This window comes from Buteo buteo, chromosome 22 (assembly GCF_964188355.1).
Source record: "Buteo buteo chromosome 22, bButBut1.hap1.1, whole genome shotgun sequence".
NCBI classification, from domain to species: Eukaryota; Metazoa; Chordata; class Aves; order Accipitriformes; family Accipitridae; genus Buteo; species Buteo buteo.
Genome location: NC_134192.1, coordinates 8,978,919 through 8,988,739, shown reverse-complemented (window position 1 = coordinate 8,988,739; position 9,821 = coordinate 8,978,919). Strand labels below are relative to the sequence as shown.

The following is a 9,821-nucleotide window of genomic DNA, read 5'->3' as shown; positions in this document are numbered from 1 at the left end:
TGGGGACTGAAAGCCTGAAGAAGTGTCTGGGTTATCCTAGTCCCACTCCCCCTTACAGCAGCTGGGACATACTACCGTCCCCAGCTGCTCCAGGCGAGTGTTGGGGCTGCCTCGGGACCAGCCAGGGCTTTTTGTCCTTGGTGGGAACGTTATTTGAAAAGATAGTGAGCAAACAGGCTATGGAGGGGTTACAGTCCTCTGTAGAAGTGCCCGGTTAAAGAACGTGGTGGGATAGCCCGGGAGGGATGCTCTGTTGCTGACTTCCATCTATAGCCACGCAGAAGATTGCAGGCTCCACAGCTCCCAGTGCCTTGCCTTCCAACAAACCTTCCAGGGGGAAGGTTTCTAAAACCCGCACCAGAGCGGGTTTCAGTAAGTTCGCGTAGTTCAGTGTGCTGGTGTCGTGCCATCGGAGTTGCAGATGCTTCTGTGCTGTGCAATTCTCTCTGCTGCTGGAGCTACTCATGGGAGTGACAGGGGTCCTGGATCACAGAGAAGCTAAACTGGAGAAGATGCAGTTCAGCTGCTATACAAGGCTGTCCGTGCATTCGCAATATTGCCTCTCTATCTATTTATACAAAGAGAAATTCAGGATTACAGTCCTGTTCGAGTCAAACTAAAGGAAACTAGCAGAACATTGGTACCTTCCCAGCCCGGTTCCCCAATAACCTCTCCATCAGCTATTTGCATTTCAATGGCTTTCCAAGCCTCTGGTAATTGTTGGGGGAGGAGGCGGGTAAAAAGGCTATTATATTAGAGTTAGATCAGCTTTAGCAAGCCTGAAGGCATGAGAGAGCATCGCAGCAGCTGATGCAACCCGTGACAGTATATTGTTTGCCGTTCTGTGTGAGCCTGGGGTGTGCACCAACGCTTGTGAGTTGATTCATAATTACAAAGACATGTATGAATGTAGCATTTAATTGGCAGGACGGCAGCAGCAACGCTGTGCTCCGAAGCTGGAGGGAAACGGGGCGGCACGAACTGGGAATTCGTGTTGGAACCACTCATTCGGCCAAAGCCCCCGAGACCGGAGGATGCCGTCGCTGGCCGGTCATTCCCAGCCAGCGCTGGGGCTGTGTGCGGCGGGTACAAATTGTGTCTGTAAGGGGAGGCCGAGCCCAAGGCAGCTGGAGAGCCTGGGGACTGGCCAGCAAGTGACTCAGCATCGCCTGACCTGTGCCCGAGAGTCGAGGCTATTCTTGGTTCGGGGTGTGTTTAAGGCAGCCAGCCGAGGCTTAAACGCTTCCAGTTGCTCCGCTGTGTGGAGGCTGGAGCCTCGCGCACGTTGTGTTGTCCGGGAGTGCGGTGCCGTCTTCCCGTTGGATTGCTTTCCAACAAGGTTGAGGGAGCTATGACCTTTTCATTTTCTTCTCTTGAGCTACATTAAAGCTGTAGTCTTTAAACAGCAGAATAAACAGCCATCGGAGAAACTTTCAGTGGGAAAGCATACTTGCTTCCCATTATGTTTTACCAGGTATCGTGCTTAATTCTTCTTGCTGCCTTTGAAAATCTGCTCCCTGGGCTTAGCATGCTTTTGTCTCTCTGAGCAAAAATATGTTTAAAGGGAAGGGGAAACGCTGATCAGGAAAGGTAATGCTGGGCCAGACAAAAATCTGATTTAGAATCTTTTTCTTCCTCAATCTATTCAAATAATTTAGGAGGCTCAGAACATGTAATCTGTTAGATCTCAGAGCCCCTCGCAGGCACTAATCAATTACCCTTGATAAGTGATGGACACATAAAAAGCATCAATTTAGCTGCTACTGAAGTGCTGCTGTTTTAAAAGCAGAATGAGCTGTCATGTAGCAATGCATAGCCTTGCCACAGAGTAATCCGTGGTGGAAAATGAAAATACTATACGCAATTTAAAATGAGCAATTTCAGAGGCTGAATTACATTTCCACCTGTGTCCATCTCCTGCCTGAGGTATTGTTGTTTATTTGGGGGGTCTTTTAAATTCCCTGATGAAGCCGGAATGCATCTGGTCAAATTTTCTAAATGCCTTGTTTTCTAAAGTCTTGATTAAAGTTATGATCCAAGTGGTTCCTTTAAAAAAAAAAAAAAAAAGGGCAAGCAGTAGTATGAGATGGCAATACTACAAATTGCTCTTAGCCTGCACCACCCCAGCAGCCCTGCAGTTAAAGGACTCGGGGATATTCCCAGTCTCTTCCGTCACAGCTGCATCACTGTGGAGAAGGAAGGAGCAGGTTTCCCTGGGCAATGGGCTGGCAGGTCGCTGTGTTGCCGGCTCTGGTCCTGTGCCAGAGCTGAGATCCGACAGACTTTCCTCCTTCAACGCCAGCAGCTGAGCTGAGGGAAGCGGCTGGGGGTCTTCAGGGCTCCGTTCATCCCCCGGCCCGCGACGTGCTGTGGCCTGCCTGGTGGAAGTCACGGCTGAGCAGAGCTCCCCGTAAACAGACTTGCTTTGCTTCTCGCCACCTGCCAAGTGCCGAGTACTACTCACCATAACCGTCTTCCCAAAGAGCCTCCGGTCTGGTTCCTTGCAGAACTGATGCATTGGGAGATATTTGTACAAGCTAATTTTGTCATTTCTCTGCCTAAATTAGAGTCTAGACTCCTGCTGTAATCAAAGGTGAGAGGCAGGTTCCTAATTACAGTGCTCTGAATCACACCCTAAAAGATCCCCTGTCTGTATGGGGAGCACGGGCACCTTACGAAGGTGCTTAAAATGGGTCTAAATATTCCCTGTGGTGTGCCGGGTCTGCCACTGCTACTGCAAACAAATACAGAACCTCCTTGCCCTCCGTAAATCAAATGCTTTAGCTGCACTCTTAAAGGAGAAATGTTAGTAGTACTCAGATGGAAATTAACTGGAGAGTGCATTTATTTTTGGCCAGTCCCCTGGGAGCACCTGCCAAGCATTGCCTCTCATTTCAAGCCTCGCTGTTCCTGCTGAGAAAGTCTGATGGAGCTTCAAGTCTGGGTCAAGGTGAGTGCCTGGCTCTTCATCAGCTGTCTGTGCCATTTAAAAGGGAAAGAGGAAAGAAAGCTAAGCAGCAGATTGGGTGTGAGGAATGGTGTGCCTGTGCTAGGGAGCGCAGGAATGAGAAGAAACAGGACTGCTTGGGTATGGTTTATGTACTGATTAAATGCACCTGCCAGTCCCCAAGCATCAGTGCACAGTTTTGGAATAAAAATATTGAATCGTAAATTAAATAGAGAAAATTAATTCTGGCCTCGTCTACTCTGGGACGATAGCCAGTTGCTTAAAACAAGGCTTATGTGCACCTGTTTGAAACCAGAGTAACTGGCACAAGCCACGGTGCCTACGTAAAAGGTTTCCGAGAGTCGTTAAAGCTGTCGTGTGGACACGCTCAAGTGTCGGCAATGGGGACTTCGGCATCGGGTGGACCAGGCTCTCCCCTTCCGTAGGAGCACAACCGGAGCGTGCATACGGTTGTGCCTGGAGGTCCCCAGTGCTGAACGGGAGCCGGCGTGGCTAGGCTGCCTCCTTTCCCGCTTCCCAGCATCATGTCGCCGGGAGCGTGCTGGTCCAGCGCTGGGTGCTGTGCTGCTCTTCTGATGGCAGGACTCGTGGGCAGAGATGTCTGGGACTTCATTTTCTCAGAATAACTGTGATCTCAAATGGAAGGACACTGAGGTCAATTCACATCTTCTGCAAGCGTGTTAGGAACTCCTGTTTGTTCTCTAGATTCCTGAAAAGCAGAAAAACTCGGTGTTTTCATTTTTTTTTAATTTTCCACCAGGGACAGAAATCGCTGGCTGAGAATCTGAGGCCTGAACCCAAAGAAAACATGTCTCAAGAAGCAATGTAACTGCTCTGGCCAAGGTTTTTATTTTTTTCTCAGCCTACTCCAGAAGTCTGCAGAATCCAAAAGGGGCTACAGAGTGTAAGGTGACGTTCAGTGGATCAATGAACAGCTGTAAAAGAGCTTTCCTGCCTTTCCCAGCAGTTAATAACTTCGTTGCACAGAACTTAGTTTTTCAGAAAGACCTCATGTGTTTTTTGGCTGACTGAGGACTGGCGAGGAATGTTCATAGTTACGAATGGATAGAATTTATTTTTTTTAAGGGAAAAAAGCCCCCAAACCCTCAAACAAACAAACTTGCTTTCACCAAAATCTTTGTTCCTGTTGCTGAGAGTGTGCAGTATTACCTGCAGTAATAAAATGGTGCATAAAGCAGCCTTATTCAGACTGAGAAGTGTGGAAATTTGAGTGCAGAACAGGTACTGTCAGGCAATCAAGGTGTCTGCTTGGGGTTTTTTCCCCTCACATTGGACAGGCGTGATCTATGTGGCTGGGTTAGTATAATGGTGGGGTGGGCACTGGCAAAGAGCAGGTACGACTTGGGGCTGACACTGCTCAGGAGAAAAGCACTTTTGTTGCCAAATTCTGGATGCTGGCCCTTGGAGAAGAGAGATGACTATCTTCTTGGCTCCTGAACCTAAAGGAGACTTTTAGCATAGCTAAATTGTACATGTCCCTTGGGAAGGGTTTTGAGGCCAAAACCACTAAAAAACCCAGACTCTTTCATCTAAATCCAGTCCTAGGAAATTACCATGGTCTCAGTCTAACATGTACTCTGTCTTGTACAATGTTATCCCTCTTTTGTAAATAAGGGTTTGCTTGTTTACTCATCATTCTACCTGTAATGGAAAAGTTCCATCAAGTGTAACAGCAGTTATGTACAAAAAAGGAAACTAATGCTTATAAAATCCAGAAAGTTTGGAATTGTTCTTAAGTTATTGTGTGTGGGTTCATTTTGGGTTTTTTTTAGTAACCATGCCATAAAATTTTGTAATTGGGCAGTGATTTTATATTAAATTTTGTTACAGGTTCAAAACCCTATCGAAAAGTGCTCTTGTGTCTGGTGCTTTCTTCTGTGACTCTTCTGTAAATGTGAGAGAGAGTTAAAAACCCCACGTGTTGGAGATGGACAAGTTCTCCTCAGACCAGCGCACAGTTGTTCCCTTTTTGGGACTGCTTCAGACTCGCTACAGGCTGGTAATCTCTACCACATTAGCTGGATAGATATGAATTTGATGTTTTTAACTTAGTATTATGGGCTAATTTTCTTTTTATCAAACCCTGGGGACATATATTAAGTGCTATTATGTGTGACTTAAAAATAGGAAAAATCTGTAAAATTCAGGCCCTTTTTCCATGGTTTTTGTTGCTCTCTGGTCCTGGCTCTTGGGCTGGTCTCCACCCTCCGGAGTATGTGACCTGACCTCTACTGGTGGACCTCATGTTAACACGAGTCAGTGTGGAAGGCTTCACTCAACGTGCTCTTAAATGAGGTTATTTACCTACAAACCCGGTTGTTTCTACTGCTGATGCCATAGCGTGGATCTCCAGGTGTAGCAAAACTCCAGGGCTAGCAAAAAGCGGAGCTGGTGGGTGTTTAACTGCTGACTTAATGAACAGAAAAAGATCTGACACTATTTTGACATATGCCTGAAGTGATTCCGTTTTACGCTCATACGGCTTTCAATTTTTTTCCTGTCTTAATTTTAACTCTTTTCCTTTCCCTCTTGCTGTCGCTGTGATCATAACACTTTCCTCCCCCTCTTCCCTCCCCCCTCACCTCCTATATTCTTTAACATCTTCCTGATTTGGGGGAATTTAACAGCCTCGTTTTGCCCAGTCCCTCTCTGTGTTTGAGCGGGATGCATGCGGCAGTAACAAGCCCGCTGAGATGCAAAGAGCAAACACTATCCAGCAGAGCAGGCTGACATGTCGGGCAGACCTCCGGCTGCTGGCAGGTGATTGCAAAGTACAAACGCCGTCCGTAGCGAAGAACAGAATAGATCTCCGCTAGCACAGGCGCTGGCAGAAAGCATGCGTGGGCATGGATGTATTCAGGTCTAATGCAATTCAGCCGAAGTTTTGTCCTCTGCTTGTCAGTCCAGGTGCTCTGGGCGGGCACAAAGAGGAACACTCTGTGCTAAAGATCTTACCGTCAAAATAGGCTCTCATTGCTAGACTGTAATGTAACAACCAACTTCCATACCCAGACAGAATTCCCACTGATGTCAAAGGTTTTATTTCCACTGAGAAATTAGTAAGCGCTGCAGATTTTGGAATATTATCAACATTAAAACAACAGTCTGGACTGTGTTTTCCCTGCTGTTGTCATGTGAAACACTTAGGGGTGACTATAAGTGTAAGTCTCTGTTACTCTTTCATTTTGTTCATTTGATGGCAGAATTACTGTCTGCTCAGTTAATTAATTTCTCCTGCTGTGCTCTGGTCTTTCATACCACACCGGGAAAAAAAAAGTCTTTGAGAGTGAGACAATGTAGTGTGAACCCACAAAAGTTGTTAGAGAGACCTGGAGAGGTGAAAGGTTCTGAAAGTTGGTTTTATTGTTTAAAAATGATTTTCCTGTAGAACACAAGTGCGTATACCACTGCAGAGTCAGCAGTCAGAGCAGCTGAATGGGAAGGAGTTTGGTTGACCTGCTTGGAAACTCAGTATGAAATTCTGTGATAATTCACTGTAAGCATGTTCAAAAGTGATGGGGAAGCTGTTTCTTTCCCATTCAAAGCTGTCAGACCTTTTCACTGCTGGGGTGAGGTTTGTGCTATCTCCTGCAGCTCTGCTCTGGGAGCTCAGCCTGCTCTTTGGACTCTGTTGCCGTTCCTGCCACTGTCAGGCTGTGAGCTGTTCCTCGGCGAATAACACTGATGATAATTAAGTTTTCATTCCCCCATCTTGAGCCAACTGCAGAAGTGTAACTACTGTTACTGGTTTACAGGTGAGGGGAAGATGGGTGAGGAGAAGTGTGATTTGCACAGAGAGCTCAGCCCCATGGCCACGCTGTGAACTGAGCAGCTTGTCCTGATGGGGCGACCTGGGAGAGGCTGGAGAAAGAGATCCCATGCATTATTGCTGCTCCGGGAGAGGCTGGGGGACCCCAAAATGCCACCTGCTTGGCCCCATGCAGAACACCACCAGCTTTGATTCACGTGTCTTTAAGCTGTTGCTTTGCCAGTGGCACGAGTGGCTGTGGTCTGCCTTGAGCCCAGGCTGGTGGGACTCTCGCCCTGCTCTTGCCAGGTGTTAGAGCCAACACTCACCACGGTTCTTCCCTTCTTAGCGTCTCTCTGTGGCCTGGGACAGTGCTCGGCCCCTTGCTGCTGGTGGCATAAAGGCTATAAAATGGTCCATGTCATCTGGTGGGTTTCTGTGTGTTGTGACTCCTTGGGAAAGCTCAGTGCGGTGAGCCTACTGTCTTCCAGATGCAATGTCTACCATCCCTACTCCTCCCGGCGGAGCCAGTGCTGTCCCTGGTGGGAGTGTTTGCTACATCAAAGCCCTGGTTTGTGCTGCGAGCGGATGATTTCTCTGGTATATTTACACTTTTAAGGGAAGATTTTTTTTCCCCCCCCTTGTAAATATCACGGCACTTCTGTTGCTTCTGTGCTGGCCCATCTGTGCACCATTTTCACTTGTACTGACTCATGTTCACAGAGTAGTAAGAACTGTCTCTAAGCATTTTAATTTCTGCATTAGAGTGGGCCCATTTTGCTTTTCCAGTTAGCTCCTAGGCAGTTGAGCACTGGGTTTTCTTTTTTTGTAATGACATCTCTGGACTCCGTCTCTGGGTTGGTATAGATTTTAATGAAGTAGCTTGCATTTTTTCATTGAGATTTTTCAAGACTTCCCATGTTTCTGGGGTTTGTTCTCTGTAGCGAGATGTGCTTTCTGCGTGCTTTCTGCCTGTTTTCTGCATGACCAGAAGTCACTGGGTGCGTACCCCCTCTGAAAGTGGGTACAATATCTTTAGTCAGTTATAAGGTTTCAAGTTCAGATATTCCAGAAGAAAGAAATGATAGGTTAAGGTTGTTCATGTAGATTGCGTTCAGGCCCATTGAGTTGTGCGGTGATCTTTTTAATGAGTAATCATGTACTCATTTTCTCCACCTCTGTCTCTTTGGGTAACCAGAGTAGGCAGCAGCGGTTTACTGAACAACTCTTGAATATTTTGGCTTGTCTTTGCTGCTCCACGTGCACCCAGGGTCAACTTCATTGCCTACGGGCCAGATCTTGCTCTGGACGTAGGCTGATCACAGGCTCTTTTTAGTAGCTACTTCCCTGGTGTTCACTGAGATGTGGTGTCTGTATCCTTGCACTGCTTGAACTGTCTCCCAGCTCTCTTGTGGCTCGGTATACCACAGAGGGCCTGCAACCAAAGGGCACATTTGCAATGAAAGCCCTACCAAGCCCTGCGGCCGCAGGAGCATCCCTGGTCACGGTTGGATGCTGCGTGTGTTGTCTCACAGGTGGTTGATCTGGCACAGTGGGGTACCAAGCTTGCTCAACACTGAGGATAGTCAAAGTAGCCACTGGATCTCTTCTGTACATGTGTAAACAGCAAATATATATATATAAAGTCAAATTATGATCCTTTTTTCCCCCTGAGAATATGAAAAGATACATATTTCACAGCAGTCAAGTCTGCCAGTATTTCAAGGTACTGCTTTTAGAATCATGGAGATCTGAGAGCATTTCAGTAAATAAGAAAAGGATCCTTTTAACAAGGGCAAAAGAGAGTCTTTTTCTTTAAATATATTCTTGGGAAAGACTTGAGCCATTTCAGCTGAAATGATAAAGTTTAGCCTAAGGCCAAACCCAGCTGGAGAAATTCTCAGCCCCAACAATTAATTATAGATGAAGTTATGAGCAACCAAAACTGAAGTTATACAATAGTCAACTGTAATTACAGTGGTGAATTCAACTCTGCCTATAACATTGGCACATGTGTCAATGTAAGTTCCTGGGTGACTCTCTCAGGAAGAGCCTTCTTGCAGAGCTGTATATAAATCCCAGCTTGCTGATTCGACGGGATGGGAGCAAGCATTTCACATTAGAAATACTCTGCTTCTGAAAGACGAATTAACTGGTGACTCAGAGCGGTGTCTTGTCTGTATTCAGTGTTCACCCAGGGTCAGGTTTAGCTGGGCTATTATGTTTCTGTTGCACGTGGGAGGAAGGGTGTAATGAAGAGGGAGCCTCCGATGACGGAGAACAGCTCAGGCATGAGAAAGCTGGGATGGCAGAGATTAATGGGGCTGCCTCCCATCTCCAATATCTCCATCTGAGCAAGGCTTTCCTGGGAAACTGGAAGGCAACCTCTCCATGATGGAGGTTGTCTGTTGTAAAAGCAGTTCCTTGCTTAGCAGGGAGAACACACCAAGACTGCAAGTGTGTCCTGAACGAATGTTTCCTCATGGAGATGTTCATGCCACACACAATCACGGGCGAGCACTTTAGAAGCTTACACGTGGGGGAATATTCTCACCTCCGTTGGCTGCTAAATTCAGCTGCATGTGAACTCTCTCAGCAGCAGAGGTAGTGCTGACAAACAGTCATTTTCGGTGATGAAAGGAGTGCAGGTGAGAGGAAATTTTGTGGGAGGAGATCCTGCTCTGAATTTCTTGTGGAAACCGTAATTATGTGATTCAGTGTAGAGAGGTATGAGGGTTTCCAGTGTAAGCTATAAAAAACGCTTAGGGAAGCAGCCTACTGATGAGGCTGCTCATTCAGACCTTATCTACTCATGTGGGAGCGTGGAAATCTTAGCACTCCACCTTATCTCTTCTCCCCCGGGAGATCAGTGTTGAGAGAGTTTGACCTCTCGCTTACCATTTCAAATCAAACCTAGTGTAATAGTGGCTTTGGCCATGCAGTGCCTCAATCACTTAATGAAATAATCTTGTTCCCTGCCCTCGCGGGTAGAAATATGTCTTGCCAAAATACCACTTAAGTGATACCTGGAGGATAGTCGTAAGGGAGTAGAGATGTGGCAGAAACATCCGCCCTTCCTCCAGG

The 9,821-nt window shown here is 46.8% G+C and overlaps 1 long non-coding RNA gene across 1 annotated transcript; it reads left to right on the top strand.

Moving 5' to 3' along the window:
• Positions 1 to 1,409: 1,409 nt before the first annotated feature.
• LOC142043281 (uncharacterized) lies at positions 1,410 to 4,725 on the top strand. The gene is made up of 3 exons (XR_012653990.1): positions 1,410 to 1,474; positions 2,859 to 2,950; positions 3,729 to 4,725. It is a non-coding gene; the product is annotated as an uncharacterized LOC142043281 (long non-coding RNA).
• Positions 4,726 to 9,821: the final 5,096 nt, after the last annotated feature.